Raw genomic sequence first — 16496 nt, 5'->3', positions numbered from 1 at the left:
TTTCTTCATAGCATCAATCACTGTCTGAATCTCTTTATCATTAATTCATTTATTGATTGTCTATCACCCCAAATGGAACATAAGCACCATGGTTACAGAGGGTGTCTGTCTTGTTCACCTGTAGCTCCTCAGTGTGTGGAACAGTAGCTGGCATAGAAGAGATACTTTTCAAATGAATAAACTGAGGTCAGTGTAACAGCTACTTCAATCCTTCCTTCCTCTGCTTCTACTCAAGCCCCTCAGTTCATGTCTCTGTCTACCACGCGACCTTTCCTTTTTAGGAATGTGAAATCTAGCTCAACACCTGGTTTAACATAATATACCTGAAAACTACTTTCATAACAGGATATACAGGATAGTACAGTACAACTAGGCAGCTGAGAAAAACCTGCCCAAACATCTTAAATATTTATTAGTATTTATTGATGCTAATACACTTCACATGAGTATGTATCACAACATTATTAACTAACTGACACTCCACTGTTACATAAAACATCTTTGTGCTGTATCCATAACTTAGATGACAGTTTGGGTAAAATGACATAGCACATACAGTATACCCACTGATCATGTATCTGCTTCCCAAAAATGGAGATGACGGCAGAGAATGCAATGTCTAATGTTTAACATGGGAACAGTATCATTTTCAGGGCCTCTTTCTCTAGCCACCAGAGCTGTTCCCAAGCAGGAAAGTTTTTGAAGTGCTTGATCGCCTGCTTTCATTCTCTGTGAGGCAGTTATCCTACTGCCCGCTGTCCAGTGGTCACTAATTGTTAATACTCAGCTTTAAACAACCGCAGAGGATGATGTTCAAGCCCTCCACACACCCCTAGACACTAGTTCTGACTTCTGTCACAAGTCCTTCTGTTGGAACCCCTTCAATTTTCCATGATTCTTCCTCAAACTGGATTACCCAACCATCTCCACATGCACTTACAAACCAATCAACCAAGAAGTATTTGTTTACTGCTGATGGTGTGCTCAGTACTGTGCCAGAGCTTTGAGGAGATGGAGGTGAACTGTAAAAAACCATTCCTGTTCTTGAGAACCCATAGTTCGGATAAGAGACAAAATTACTGGCCGTAAAAAGTATTGACGAATGTTAACTAAACTTATTGTGGTGATCATTTTGCAATATATACATATATTGTGTTGTACACCTGACACTAATATAAGGTTATATTTCAATTATATCTCAATTTTTTTAAAAGGTAAAATAAAAGCAAATCAATAAATTTTTAAAAAGCATTGAATCTTAGAGGACAGAATACAATTACAGGAAGCAGACCTAGAGCCCATTCTCCAAGTAAGAGAAAAGAGCATTTCAGGCAAATGGATAAAGACATAAAGAAAGCATGAATATGGCTTGTTTGTGAACTTTGAGGAGACGATGAAAATGGAGTCTATGTTGGAAAAAAAAAGTGGGAAATGCGGTTAGTTAGCAAATGAGAACATATCATCAAGACGTTGAATGCTAGGCAGAAGCATTTAGATTTGTTTGAGTGGAAAACTTGGAATTATATTTACTCTCATCTTTCTCTCCATGTCCCAGATTTGTAGAGAAAATAAAAGACTTCTTTTTGTTGAATAATGCCTTCCTGGAAGTCTTCTATTTGTAGTAATGACAGTCAAACCCTCTGAAGGTATGTTAAGAATAGTTGCCGAAACCTCAGGCTGGGATTTTTAGCATTTATATGTTTTTTCATAAGGTTCTTTTGCTATTTTTAACCTTAAATAATTTGGTTTGGAAGAATGAAAGAAATGATCTTTAATGAGAGGTGACTTTTTTCTGACAGCGAATGGATTTTTCATTTCAGCTGGTCTTAGGGCATAGTGACTTTTTCAACTATCATAAGCTGCTTTTGGTTTGTCTCAGAACCTGGAATAAGGATATATTACATGCAGCTGTGCAATTCATGCCCTAAATTTTAATTTTTTTTAATTTAAAGCTTATTTCTATCACCCTGTGCCCTATATTATTGTTAAAGGAGAGAAGAAAATTTGTGGAGCATGTATTATGGACCAGTGTATTAGTCAGGATAGACTAAGATCCAGGACAGGTAAAAGAACCAGATTCTGGTGGACATTAGTAAGGTCTGCCAGGACCAGGCATCAGGCCAGTGTGCTTCATAAGTTTTATTTAATCTTCACAAAAGCTTTAAGGAGTAATATTATCCTCATTTTTGCACATGAAAAAACCAAAGTGGTGTGGTGATGTAGAAAGACATTTGGGTAAGAGATCCTGAGTTGGGATCTCAGTTCTGTTACATACTTAGTTGTAAGACAAATCAGCTGATATGTCACTCCTATACAATTAAATTGTGCACATCACAACTGGATGATTTTCCTGATCTCTCATTGGTATTAGGTGCCCCTCCTCTGTCTTCCCATAGCAATCTGTGCTACTTTCTCATCATCACCATTATTGTATTATAACTATTGTTATAATGGTAAGTTTCTTAAGGAAAGAGCTGTTCTTATTCATAGTTTTATCCCTTGTACCTAGTAGAATATCTGGTACCTGGTAAGCGTTTAATATTTACTGAGGGAATAAATTCAAATACTTAACTTTCTAGTCATCTATTTGGCTGAAACATCAGATGAAAATAGAGATGTTGATAATGGTATGAAATAACTTGCCATATTCCAGAAAAGCATAGCCAAAAATATGTATTTTTACAAGTTCCTAGGGTTTTGTATCTGTAAGAAAATCACTTGATATTACACAGTGGCAAACTATATGTAAAACTCACAGGTGTGTTTATTTACTATTGTATTAGGTTCCTAGGGCTGTCGTAACAAAGCAACACAAATTATGTGGCTTAAAACAACAGAAATTTACTATCTCATGCTTCTGGAGGCTAGAAGTCAACAAGATTGGTTCCTCTGAGGGCTGTGAGGGAAAACCTGTCCCATGCCTCCCATCCTGGCTTCTGGTGACAGCCAGCAATCCTTGCTTTTCCTTGGTTTGTAGATGCATCATTACAATAACTGCCTTCTTCATATGGCCTTTTCCCTCTGTATTTCTCCCGTCTCTTCTTTTTTTTTTTCTTTTTTTCATTGAGGTATAGTTGTTTTACAATGTTGTGTTAGTTTCTACTGTACAGCAAAGTGGAGTTCCCTGTGCTATACAGCAGGTTCTTATTAGTTATCTATTTTATACATATTAGTGTATATATGTCAATCCCAATCTCCCAATTCATCCCACCACCACCACCCACCCCCCACTGCTTTCCCACTTGGTGTCCATACGTTTGTTCTCTACATCTGTGTCTCTATTTCTGCCTCACAACCAGTTCATCTGTACCATTTTTCTAGGTTGCACATATATGCGTTAATATACGATATTTGTTTTTCTCTTTCTGACTTACTCTGTATGACAGTCTCTAGGTCCATCCACGTCTCTACAAATGACCAAATTTCGTTCATTCTTATGGCTGAGTAATATTCCATTGTATACATGTACCACATCTTCTTTATCTATTCGTTTGTCGATGGGCATTTAGGTTGCTTCCATGGCCTGGCTATTGTAAATAGTGCTGCAATGAACATTGGGGTGCATGTATCTTTTTGAATTATGGTTTTCTCTGGGTATATGCCCAGTAGTGGGATTGCTGGGTCATATGGTAATTCTATTTCTAGTTTTTTAAGGAAACTCCATACTGTTCTCCATAGTGGCTGTATCAATTTATATTCCCACCACAGTGCAAGAGAGTTCCCTTTTCTTCACACCCTCTCCAGCATTTGTTGTTTGTAGATTTTCTGATGATGCCCATTCTAACTGGTGTGAGGTGATACCTCATTGTAGTTTTGATTTGCATTTCTCTAATAATTAGTGATATTGAGCATCTTTTCATGTGCCTCTTGGCTATCTGTATGTCTTCTTTGGAAAAATGTCTATTTAGGTCTTCTGCCCATTTTTGGATTGGGTTCTTTGTTTTTTTGATATTGAGCTGCATGAGCTGTTTATATATTTTGGAGATTAATCCTTTGTCAGTCGATTCTTTTGCAAATATTTTCTCCCATTCTGAGGGTTGTCTTTTTGTCTTGTTTATGGTTTCCTTTGCTGTGCAAAAGCTTTTAAGTTTCATGAGGTCCAATTTGTTTATTTTTGTTTTTATCTCCATTACTCTAGGAGGTGGGTCAAAAACGATATTGCTGTGATTTATGTCAGAGTGTTCTTCCTACGTTTTCCTCTAAGAGTTTTATACTGTCCAGTCTTACATTTAGGTCTTTAATCCATTTTGAGTTTATTTTTGTGTAAGGTGTTAGGGAGTGTTCTAATTTCATTCTTTTACATGTAGCTGTCCAGTTTTCCCAGCACCACTTATTGAAGAGACTGTCTTTTCTCCATTGTATATCCTTGCCTCCTTTGTCATAGATTAGTTGACCATAGGTGCATGGGTTTATCTCTGGGCTTTCTATCCTGTTCCATTGATCAATATTTCTGTTTTTGTGCCAGTACCATATTGTCTTGATTACTGCAGCTTTGTAGTATAGTCTGTAGTCAGGGAGTCTGATTCCTCCAGCTCTGTTTTTTTTTCCCTCAAGATTGCATTGGCTATTCGGGGTCTTTTGTGTCTCCATACAAATTTTAAGATTTTTTTGTTCCAGTTCTGTAAAAAATGCCATTGGTAATTTGATAGGGTTTGCATTGAATCTGTAGATTGCTTTGGGTAGTATAGTCATTTTCACAATATTGATTCTTCCAGTCCAAGAACATGGTATATCTCTCCATCTGTTTGTGTCATCTTTGATTTTTTTCATCGGTGTCTCATACTTTTCTGAGTACAGGTCTTTTACCTCCTTAGGTAGGTTTATTCCTAAGTATTCTATTCTTTTTGTTGCAGTGGTTAATGGGCGTGTTTCCTTAATTTCTCCTTCTGATCTTTTGTTGTTAGTGTATAGGAATGCAAGAGATTTCTGTGCATTAACTTTGTATCCCGCAACTTTACCAAATTCATTGATTAGCTCTAGTAGTTTTCTGGTGGCATCTTTAGGATTATCTATGTATAGTATCATGTCATCTGCAAACAGTGACAGCTTTACTTCTTCTTTTCCAATTTGGATTCCTTTTATTTCTTTTTCTTCTTTGACTGCCGTGGCTAGGACTTCCAAAACTATGTTGAATAACAGTGGCGAGAGTGGACATCCTTTTCTTGTTCCTGATCTTAGAGGACATGCTTTCAGTTTTTCACTGTTGAGAATGATGTTTGCTGTGGGTTTGTTGTATATGGCCTTTATTATGTTGAGGTAGGTTCCCTCTATGCCCACTTTCTGGAGAGTTTTTATCATAAATAAGTGTTGAATTTTGTCAAAAGCTTTTTCTGCATCTTTTGAGATGATCATATGGTTTTTATTCTTCAGTTTGTTAATATGGTGTATCACACTGATTGATTTGTGTATACTGAAGAATCCTTGCATCCCTGGGATAAATCCCACTGATCATGGTGTATGATCCTTCTAATGTGTTGTTGGATTCTGTTTGCTACTATTTTGTTGAGGATTTTTACCTCTATGTTCATCAGTGTTATTGGTCTGTAATTTTCTTTTTTTGTAGTATCTTTGTCTGGTTTTGGTATCAGGGTGATGGCCTCATAGAATGAGTTTGGGAGTGTTCCTTCCTCTGCAATTTTTTGGAAGAGTTTGAGAAGGATGGGTGTTAGCTCTTCTCTAAATGTTTGATAGAATTCACCTGTGAAGCCATCTGGTCCTAGACTTTTTTTTTTTTTTTTTTGCAAAGCAAAGTTTATTAAAGCACAGTTACACTCTCAGAGGGAGAGCAGGCTGTTTCTGCAATGTGAAACCAACCCTGGTCCTAGACTTTTGTTTGTTGGAAGATTTTTAATCACAGTTTCAACTTCATTACTTGTGATTGGTCTGTTCATATTTTCTATTTCTTCCTGATTCGGTCTTGGAAGGTTATACCTTTCTAAGAATTTGTCCATTTCTTCCAGGTTGTCCATTTTATTGGCATAGAGTTGCTTGTAGTAGTCTCTTAGGATGCTTCGTATTTCTGCGGTGTCCATTGTAACTTCTCCGTTTTCATTTCTAATTTTATTGACTTGAATCCTCTCCCTCTTTTTCTTGATGAGTCTAGCTAAAGGTTTATCAATTTTGTTTATCTTCTCAAAGAACCAGCTTTTAGTTTTATTGATCTTTGTACTGTTTTCTTTGTTTCTTTTTCATATATTTTTGCCCGGATCTTTATGATTTCTTTCCTTCTACTAACTTTGGGTTTTGTTCGTTCTTCTTTCTCTAGTTCCTTTAAGTGTAAGGTTAGATTGTTTATTTGAGATGATTCTTGTTTCTTAAGGTAGGATTGTATTGCTATAAGCTTTCCTCTTAGAACTGCTTTTGCTGCATCCCATAGGTTTTGGATCATCGTGTGTTCATTGTCATTTGTCTCTAGGTATTTTTTTGATTTCCTCTTTGATTTCTTCAGTGATCTCTTGGTTATTTAGTAGCATATTGTTTAGCCTCCATGTGTTTATATTTTTTACGTTTTTTTCCCCTGTAATTTATTTCTAATCTCATAGCATTGTGGTCAGAAAAGATGCTTGATATGATTTCAGTTTTCTTAAATTTACCAAGGCTTGATTTGTGACTGAAGGTGTGGTCTATCCTGGAGAATGTTCCGTATGCACTTGAGAAGAAAGTGTAATCTGCTGTTTTTGGATGGAATGTCCTATAAATATCAATTAAATCTATCTGGTCTATTGTGTCATTTAAAGCTTGTGTTTCCTTATTAATTTTCTGTCTGGATGATCTGTCCATTGGTGTAAGTGAGGTGTTAAAGTCCCCCACGATTATTGTGTTACTGTTGATTTCCTCTTTTATAGCTGTTAGCAGTTGCCTTATGTATTGAGGTGCTCCTATGTTGGGTGCATATATATTTATAATTGTTATATTTTCTTCTTGGATTGATCCCTTGATCATTATGTAATGTCCTTCTTTGTCTCTTGTAACATTCTTTATTTTAAAGTCTATTTTACCTGATATGGATATTGCTACTCCAGCTTTCTTTTGATTTCCATTTGCATGGAATATCTTTTTCCATCCCCTCACTTTCAGTCTCTATGTATCCCTAGGTCTGAAGTGGGTCTCTTGGAGACAGCATATTTATGGCTCTTGTTTTTGTATCCATTCAGCAAGCCTGTGTCTTTTGGTTGGAGCATTTAATCCATTCACATTTAAGGTAATTATGGATATGTATGTTCCTATTACCATTTTCTTAATTGTTTTGGGTTTGTTTTTGTAGGTTCTTTTCTTCTCTTGTGTTTCCCACTTAGAGAAGTTCCTTTAGCATTTGTTGTAGAGCTGGTTTAGTGGTGCTGAATTCTCTTAGCTTTTGCTTGTCTGTAAAGCTTTTGATTTCTCCATCAAATCTGAATGAGATCCTTGCCAAGTAGAGTAATCTTGGTTGTAGGTTCTTTCCTTTCATCACTTTAAACATATTGTGCCACTCCCTTCTGGCTTGTAGAATTTCTGTGAGAAATCAGCTCTTAACCTTATGTGAGTTCCCTTGTATGTTATTTGTTGTTTTTCCCTTGCTGCTTTTAATAATTTTTCTTTGTCTTTAATTTTTGTCAGTTTGATTACTATGTGTCTCGGTGTGTTTCTCCTTGGGTTTATCCTGCCTGGGACTCTCTGCGCTTCCTGGACCTGGGTGGCTATTTCCTTTCCCATGTTAGGGAAGTTTTTGACCATAATCTCTTCAAATATTTTCTCTGGTCCTTCCTCTCTCTCTTCTCCTTCTGAGACCCCTATAATGCAAACGTTGGTGCATTTAATGTTGTCCCAGAGGTCTCTTAGGCTGTCTTCATTTCTTTTCATTCTTTTTTCTTTTTTCTGTTCTGTAGCAGTGAATTCCACCATTCTGTCTTCCAGGTCACTTATCCGTTCTTCTGCCTCAGTTATTCTGCTATTGATTCCTTCTAGTGTATTTTTCATTTCAGTTATTGTATTGTTCATCTCTCTTTGTTTGTTCTTTAGTTCTTCTAGGTCTTTGTTAAACATTTCTTGCATCTTCTCGATCCTTACCTCCATTCTTTTTCTGAGGTCCTGGATCATCTTCACTATCGTTATTCTCAATTCTTTTTCTGGAAAGTTGCCTATCTCCACTTCATTTAGTTGTTTTTCTGGGGTTTTATCTTGTTCTTTCATCTGGTACATAGTCCTCTACCTTTTCATTTTGTCTATCTTTCTGTGAATGTGGTTTTCATTCTGCAGGCTGCAGGACTGTAGTTCTTCGTCTCCTTCTTCTCTTCTTATAAGGACACCAGTCATACAGTATTAGGGTTCACCCTAATGACCTCATCTTAACTGATTACATCTGCAGAGACCCTATTTTGAAATAAGGTCACATCCACAGGCACTGGAGTGAAGAATTCAACATATCTTTTTAGTTGACAGATCAAACCATAACAACTATGAATAGTATTTTTTAAAATATTTGAGCCAACATCATTAAGGTCTGTAGACTTCAAATAAAAATCTAGATTTCTACTTCTCTTGAAAAATTAAAAGATCTTGAAAGAGAAAACTAGGTTTTGAAGGTTGTGTGGCAACACAATATCAGCAAAGGTGAAGGGGCAAGATACTTCATGATATATTGGGGAAATATTAAGTAATAAATTTCAACTTTAGTATATAAGCTATAAGTTATAGGACTACCAAAGAGAATTTACTCAGGAAAGATTATTTCAGAATGACTTATTTTAAAAGTCTGAAATATAATCAGATAAAGCCTATGAGAAATAAAATGGTAGTGTCAAAGGAGAAAATAAAGTCAATAATCACTTTTCAACAAAAACAGCTGAAACGATGCAGCAACAATTAAGAGGAAGAGACATAGAAAATGAATTGTATTATATGACCCACCCATGGGCAAGATAAAAAAATGTTGTATTCAGAAAAAAAAAAATAATACTATAAGTCATAATAGTCAACTTCTAAGGATACACAAAGAGAATTTATAAGTGAGAAAAGAAAATCCCTAAAGGGACTCCTGAGATGAGTGTACAATGTTAATTCGTTCTCAAAGATGTTTTATTTATTGCTAAATAGAAAGTAGTAACTCTGTGCATCATTCAAGGACAATGGATTTAAGAAAAGGGAGCAACAGTGGATCTTTACACTTAAATGGACATGAATTTCTGTCTCCCAATCATTAAATTTTATGTGTTCAAAACTCACTTCATCTTCACTTTTCACTTCCCCCACCAAATCCAAACCTGCTTCTTCTGTTGAATTCCTGAGTTAAAAAATAACCCTGTTTTTCAGTCACCTGAGATGCAAACATCCCTGCATGCCTCATCCTTTACCCTCAACCACATTCAATCAGAAATCTGGTCCTGTTATTTTTTACCTCATAAATATATTGGGAGAAATCTGTTTCATTTTCATCCACACTATTTCCACCTTCATGAGGCCCTCTTCACCGCACCCCATTTGCAAAACTGAGCTACGAATAATCAGATGAAAGAATTAAGGTAATTTAGGTCCTCATCATCCCCCACGTGGACTATTGCACTTCCTGGAAATTGGTCTCCCTGCCACATGCCTCCAGCAATTTGCTATCTTTTCTTCCACACCCACATCATAGCCATTCACACTTCTGTCCTTTATAAAATATTCCCTCTACTCATATGCATATAATACCTCCCTTTTCAGTGGAGCCTTCCTGGTTGAGTTAGTTTCCTTTCTTCTGTGCTCCTTCAGCATCCCTCTGTTTATATCCCAATGAACTTGCTCCTCAAACTGTGGTCCACTGGTCCACAGTCTCTATGCCTGGGAACTTGTGAAAAATATAGAATCTCAGGCTCTACCCCAGACCTACTGAATCACAGTCTGCATTTTAAGGAAATCCACAGGTGATTCTTATGCACATAAATGTTTGGGATGTGTGACTAGAGATGATATTATCAGAGATCTGGATCTCTGTCTTTTACACTGAACTCTGAGCTACTCTAGATGAGAACCATGTATTTTATTTCTGAATCCCCTAACAAAGTGTCAGTATATGCTGAGCACTTACAGTATGTAAATGAGTGAAAGAGAAAATGAAAACAGATGGTTCACTGGTCACCCAAGTATTAGTGGCAAAACCAGGACTCCCCAGGCATGTACATATCAGAGACTTTCTACCACCCCTGCTGTGCCACTTACAACATGTCTTTCTTTTCCATATCTAAACCTCAGAGATATTGAATGACACACAGTCACAAGGCTATTTTAAGTGGCAAAGAGGGCACTAGAATACAAGGTTTTTTCTTGACACTTAGTTGAGGATCTTTCCACTGTGTCATTTGGCCTCTTTGTGTCAGAACAACAAGTGAAAAACACATTAATTGAACTTCTGTTCTCACAATTCAAGTTTCAAAAAGCATCTGCCATGATGAATACAAATATATTTGTATTTCCCCAGTGTGCTTCAATTCAGTCAGTCCTGGGTTACAGTCGACTAAGCCAAGCTCAGTGAACATGTTTATCTCAAAGTTAAAGGAGAAACCCTAACTGAAAAACAAAAAAAAGTAAGAAATAATTATAAATAGAAACATAATTTGTTTGCCAATTTGGTTTTTTCTATCTGGTTCAATAATTTACAGCTTGTAACATTAAGTGTATTTTTACAGTACATTTTTAAAATGCTTGATATATAATGATTACAAACTTTCACTTAAGACCTATTTATATTCCAAATGCCACATTTACTTACGTATTTCCAGCATACTTGAATATTTTGGGAAGGAAACAAATAGGACTTTTATATAATTGCCACCAATATGTTTTGCTTTGTTTCACTTTTGAAGTAACAACTGTATTATGCCATCCTATTCACTCATGAAGGCAGCAAATATTTATTATATGTGCATTATGTGCCAGGCACTGTCATAGGCTCTGCCCTCAGAAAATTCTGCCTCCAAGAATCTTATGGATAAATGGGGAGAAAGCCAAAGAAGCAAGCAGTTACAGTGAATCTTTAGGAAGGCAGGTGAAAACACAGGTACACAGGGCATCTAGGCAGAAAGAGCAGCTGGTCCAGGCATGGGAGACCAGAAAAGTCTTTGCAAAGATGACTATGAAGCTATGTCCTAAAAAAGAATAGAAATTAATTAGGCAAATTATGCGAGATGGGACTTTCCAGATAGAACAAGTACATGTGCAAAGACCCTAATCCAAGAGAAAGAATGGAAGGTTCAAAATAGCTGCAAGTAGTTCAGTATAGCTGAAGCAGAGCCTAGCTGGTGCAAAGGAGGGAATGGTACGGAGAGTGAAGAGGGTTAATGCTGGACAGGAAAGCAAGGGCAAGATCATGAGGGGTGCTGAATGCCCTACAAAGGAATTTGGATGCCATTCTCAATAATAAGAGTAACATGTAATGCATTTCTGCAAGTTTCAGTTACAGAAATGTGGGCTCCTCATTGTTCTAAATTTATCTCACTTTGTCTTTGTAACTAGTATATGCTCTAGGTACTGCTACTACTCCTGATTTTATATTGATAGATAATGAAAGTGTGGCATGGAGACATAAAAGTACATTAGCAAAGTTGTGCAGCTGGGTGTTAATTGGAGCTGGGCTTTTAAAAGTGATGGGAAGGGGCATGAGGTAATTTTTGTTTTGTAAAGATCATTCTGGCTCCAGAGTGAAGAGAGAACTTGTGAAGACATTTCAGTAATCCAAGTGAAATAAGACAAAGACCTGAACTAAGTTGAGACAACCGGGAGGAAAGAAATAGATGCGTAGAGAGATGTTTCAGGGGCTAGGACAGGACTTAGTGTTGGGTCGTTAAGGTGTGAAGCCAAGTATATGACCAGATGGACTTCTCCAAACAGGCATGAGTACCAGATTTTAGGACATACACAATCAAATATGCATTTTCCATGACCATATTTTTCATTAAAATGACTAAAATAAACATCAACTAATCTCTAACTGATGACACATAATTTGAATAGTGACATACTTTAAATGAATAAATTGAAAGACCTAGGTTTCACTTTATAAAAAGTATGTAATCTAACTATGGTGTCACTTCATTCTTATCTTATGTTGTTTATAGTACAGCTCGCTCTCTCTCTCTTTTTTTCCTGCCATTCTAATTCCTCTGCAGAAGAACCTCATCTGTGACTATTCTCCCAATACTGGTAGGAACTCAAAATTCAGGTTGTTCCCTGCAAGTTTCAATCTATCTTTGATAGATGACTCAGATTCCAGGTTGTGAATATCTTCCTTGATCCCATTCCTCTTTCTACCTTGTCTCTAGTTTTCCTACTTCGTGTGCCAGTTTCTATACTTGGGCTTTTCACCGTGCAATGCCTGCCATTCACATACATTTGAACCTTGGCCTCTCTAGCTAAGGATCCATATTACCAGCTGCCAAACCAATGTTATCAGCTGGTAATATGGATGTTATCAGCTCATCAACTTGTTCATACTTAGTGATCTTTTCTCTTCTGCTCTGAGGGGTTTTTTTTTTTTTTTTGTAATATTGATAATGTTATGAGAAAACAAACATTTTTCAGACACTCTGTTGTTTATGAATCTTACCCATAATCTGTATTAAAATGTCAACTAATTAGTATTCTTTAGTTTTGACCAGTGGCCTAGTCCATCTCTAAAAAGACACCTTTGAACTTTTAGAACGTTTGTCACTTATTCTCGTAATTGTGCCTGTCCTTTTTCCTTGGATGTATGGCCAACTTTGAACTCTCCTTCAGTATCACATCTTCACCTCCTTATCATTAAAACAATTATCCTTGTGTGTTTCTATTTCAGATCTTCACCCAACTTTTAATCCTGCCTATACTTCTGGTTCTGGTCTTCCATATTCTGACCAGTTCCACAAGGGCCAATGTTCAGGGCCAATGTTATTAATAGCCATTAATCCCCATTTTAGATTACATCATTATTAGAAGAGCCAAAATTATCACAGTACATCAGCATATTTTAAACATAATCTATCAGTAAAGAGAAATGTGAGGGAAGAAAATTTTATATTACTAAGAAGACAGAGGAATACTTATTGCATTTATGAAAACCTAAAAACATATAAAATGACAACTTTCATCAAGGCAAGGATAAAGAAGAAGCTAATATATTCTTTGTTATTAATTATCTCAATAATTGTTATCAATTATTATAAATTATAAGAATATAGCAAATCAGTGCACGTTTTGAAGAATACAGGATCAAGGGTAAAATGGTTGACCGATAGTAAAAAGAAAAGATAGTGGATTTAGAAAACACTGTAAATTCAGAAGGGGTAACAAAGAAGATGAAAATTCCTAGCAGAGATTAAAAGCAAAAGCAAATATACTAATTAAAATGCCACTATCTTTGTATCTTTGTCATTAACTTTTTTTTTTTTAATTTTTGGCTGTGTTGGGTTTTTGTTGCTGCACACGGGCTTTCTCTAGTTGCGGCGAGCGGGGGCTAATCTTTGTTGCGGTGCATGGGCTTCTCATTGCTGTGGCTTCTCTTGTTGTGGAGCACAGCCTCTAGGCGCACGGGCTCAGTAGTTGTGGCTTGCGGGCTCTAGGGCACAGGCTCAGTAGTTGTGGCGCACGGGCTTAGTTGCTCCACGGCATGTGGGATCTTCCCAGACCAGGGATCGAACCTGTGTCCCTTGCATTGGCAGGCAGATTCTTATCCACTGCACCACCAGGGAAGCCCTTTATCATTATCATTTCATTGGGAGATTTTTGTTATTCATCTACGTCTGATTTCACTGTTTATTGCAGGGGTTAGCAAACTACAGCCGGAGGGCCCACAAGCTAAGAATACTTTTCACATTTTTAAATGGTTGAAGAAAATCAAAAGAAGAATAATATTTTGTGATATGTAAAAATTAAATTCAAAATTCAGTGTCTGTAAAGTTTTATGGGAACACAGTTTCACTATTTGTATGCTTTTGCTTTACAATGGCAGAGTTGAGGAGTTGCAGCAGAGACCATATGGCCAGGAAAGTCTAAAATATTTACTATCTGACCCTTTACAGAAAAGTTTGCCAACCCCTGATTTTGCAACTAAAATAAGTTTCATCTTACTTGACAAGACCTTTTAACTAACATTATTTTGTAAGTATTCATTCCCCAAAGCACTGGATGCCTGTATAATGGTATAATATATAAATATGTAAGTGAATAAAACAACTCACTTCCTACACAGATTATCAGGTCAATTACCAGTCTATATAAAAACAGTGACTTTTTTGGCATATGTGACAGTTGAACAGTCTGTAAGACTTATCTAAAATATTCTATTGCTTACTTATTAATTCCTGGATGCTTCTCTGGAAAGTTCTTTTTAAGGGACACAGTAAGGTTGGTTTGGATATACAATAGGAAATAAAAATCCTCAGAAATCCTAAAGAGAAACAGAGAATAGTGGCAAATGAATAAAGGGGTCTACATAAAATGACTGTCATTTTTATAGCACATAAGAATGTCATTTCAGCAATAAATGTGACCCCTAAAAATGACATGTATTTTTGGAACAAGTTTACCATGTTTGGTTGAACTTGACACCAGTATGTAAAGGCCACTGAAACAGTCCCTTCAGCAAATCTATTGTATTTACATAGGTCATCAATGTGCTCTGTCACTTCATTTAACCTTTTAAAAAATACAAGAGATTTTGTTTTTGTTTACATATACTTAAACTTGGGAATTGACAGCTATACAGTATATACATCAAAGGTCAACACAGTTTCATGTACAAAAAGTTAACACAAAGCAAGCTATGTCTATATTAACCAACAGATTTTATTAAAGTTTAGGAAGAATATTTTTGCTAAACTGAATTTGAGACACTAATAAAATAAATTAACAAAATTATAGGAATATAATAGGAATGAAGAGGAGGTTTAAAAACTCTTAATCTGGGGCTTCCCTGGTGGCGCAGTGGATGAGAATCTGCCTGCCAATGCAGGGGACACAGGTTCGGGCCCTGGTCTGGGAAGATCCCACATGCCGCGGAGCAACTGGGCCCGTGAGCCACAACTACTGAGCCTGCGCGTCTGGAGCCTGTGCTCCGCAACAAGAGAGGCCGCGATAGTGAGAGGCCCGCGCACCGCGATGGAGAGTGGCCCCTGCTTGCCACAACTAGAGAAAGCCCTTGCACAGAAACGAAGACCCAACACAGCCAAAAATAAATAAATAAACAAATGTGGGGTTTAAAATGTTCTGATATGAAAAGAGTACTTTAAAAACAGAACACAAAAAAAACCTCATAATCCAAGAAGGCATTATGTATTCTATAATTTCTGTGCTTAGCGTTATTTATTTATTTAAAAAATATATCTATTCAGCCTGCATCCATCACAAGCAGAGTAGTGTGGCTAAGCCCATGGGCTGTGGTAAGAAAAGACCTGAGTTCAAACGTCAGCCCATCTCTAACTAACAGGATGGACTTAGGCAATGTAACTTTTTATTGTACCTCAATTTTCCTCCCTAAAAATAGATGTAATAATATGTCCATGTCGTAAAGTTAACTAACACAAATGTTAGTTCACTGTTATGATCATTTTATGCCAGGCCCTGTGTGAAGAATTTTAACACAGTACAGTGTGAACATTTACTCTCTTCTTGAGTTTTCTCTCTATCCGCTCATGAAGTAGATCATTATTACTGGTCCCTTCAGCTGTGATTTTTTTTTTTTTTTTTGTAATGTTGGTGAGAAAATGAAAATGTTCCAAACAACACTGTGTCACTTGTGAAATTTACCCATCATCTGTTCGTATTAAATCTTCAACTAACCAGTAATCTTTGGTTACATCTATGTGATGAAATATAACAGCCATTGTCTGCCATAATATGGGGATTTAATGTAGCTGGTTGGAAGGCAACTTCTGAACGCATATTCCTGCTGTGCGAGCTTCCCCGTAGCCACGGAGCCAGCCCCACAGCAAGACTGAGGGAACCAGTCTGACTGTAAGCTTCACTGAATGAGGTCCTGTTTTGACCTGGTGCTGGCTTGAGGAGACTGGAGCACACCCAGTGGTCACATCCAGGACCTCACTAGGAATTTCCCTTACACAGACATGACTCAAGTCGGGTAAATAAAACCAAAAGTCCCCAAGGATGGGAACTTCATGTTGCTAGATGAGCAGCCATTTCTGAATGCCTATTCCAATTGTCTGATCTTTCTGTCATAACCCTGTTTGGAAATTTGGATCCATCCTATGGTATAGCAAACTGTGCAGAATTTTGGCCAATCATATTTTTGTCCAAAGTGCAAACATGCTTCTCTGAACTTACAAGGCATTGCTCGGTTGTGAAGGATGGGCTGTGGGAGCCACCACGAGTTAAGTCTTCGAAAATTTGGTCTTGGTTCAGTACGGGCTGCCAAAAGATGGATGAAGGGGGATTGCCTATAAGCTTGAGAGACTCCCTAATAGAATCACTGTGAAAGGGGAAGCCAGACGGTCTGGAATGTCATCATCTTTCCCTCCGAAGCATATTTGTGATCTTTCCCAAAGAGGATAGAA

At 37.0% G+C, this 16496-nt stretch overlaps 1 protein-coding gene and 1 long non-coding RNA gene across 4 annotated transcripts in view; one reads left to right on the top strand and one right to left on the bottom strand.

The window, feature by feature from the left end:
• The window catches only part of GRB14 (growth factor receptor bound protein 14), a 177117-nt gene that overhangs the window by 143516 nt on the left and 17105 nt on the right, over positions 1-16496 (bottom strand). The window lies entirely within an intron of this gene.
• LOC309630290 overlaps positions 1-16496 on the top strand; it is a 33199-nt gene that overhangs the window by 6988 nt on the left and 9715 nt on the right. Inside the window, exon 2 of one of the 2 annotated variants that reach the window (XR_014245573.1) lies at positions 125-15312. The exons of the other annotated variant lie outside the window; for it this stretch is intronic. This is a non-coding gene — a long non-coding RNA (uncharacterized lncRNA). Of the gene's footprint in view, positions 1-124; positions 15313-16496 lie in introns of those variants that run through there. 2 annotated transcript variants of the gene reach the window in all.

Source organism: Balaenoptera borealis (assembly GCF_965194805.1).
Source record: "Balaenoptera borealis genome assembly, chromosome: 6".
Taxonomy (NCBI): Eukaryota; Metazoa; Chordata; class Mammalia; order Artiodactyla; family Balaenopteridae; genus Balaenoptera; species Balaenoptera borealis.
Note: the sequence above shows the minus strand (reverse complement) of the source record. Positions and strands in the feature narration are given on the sequence as shown.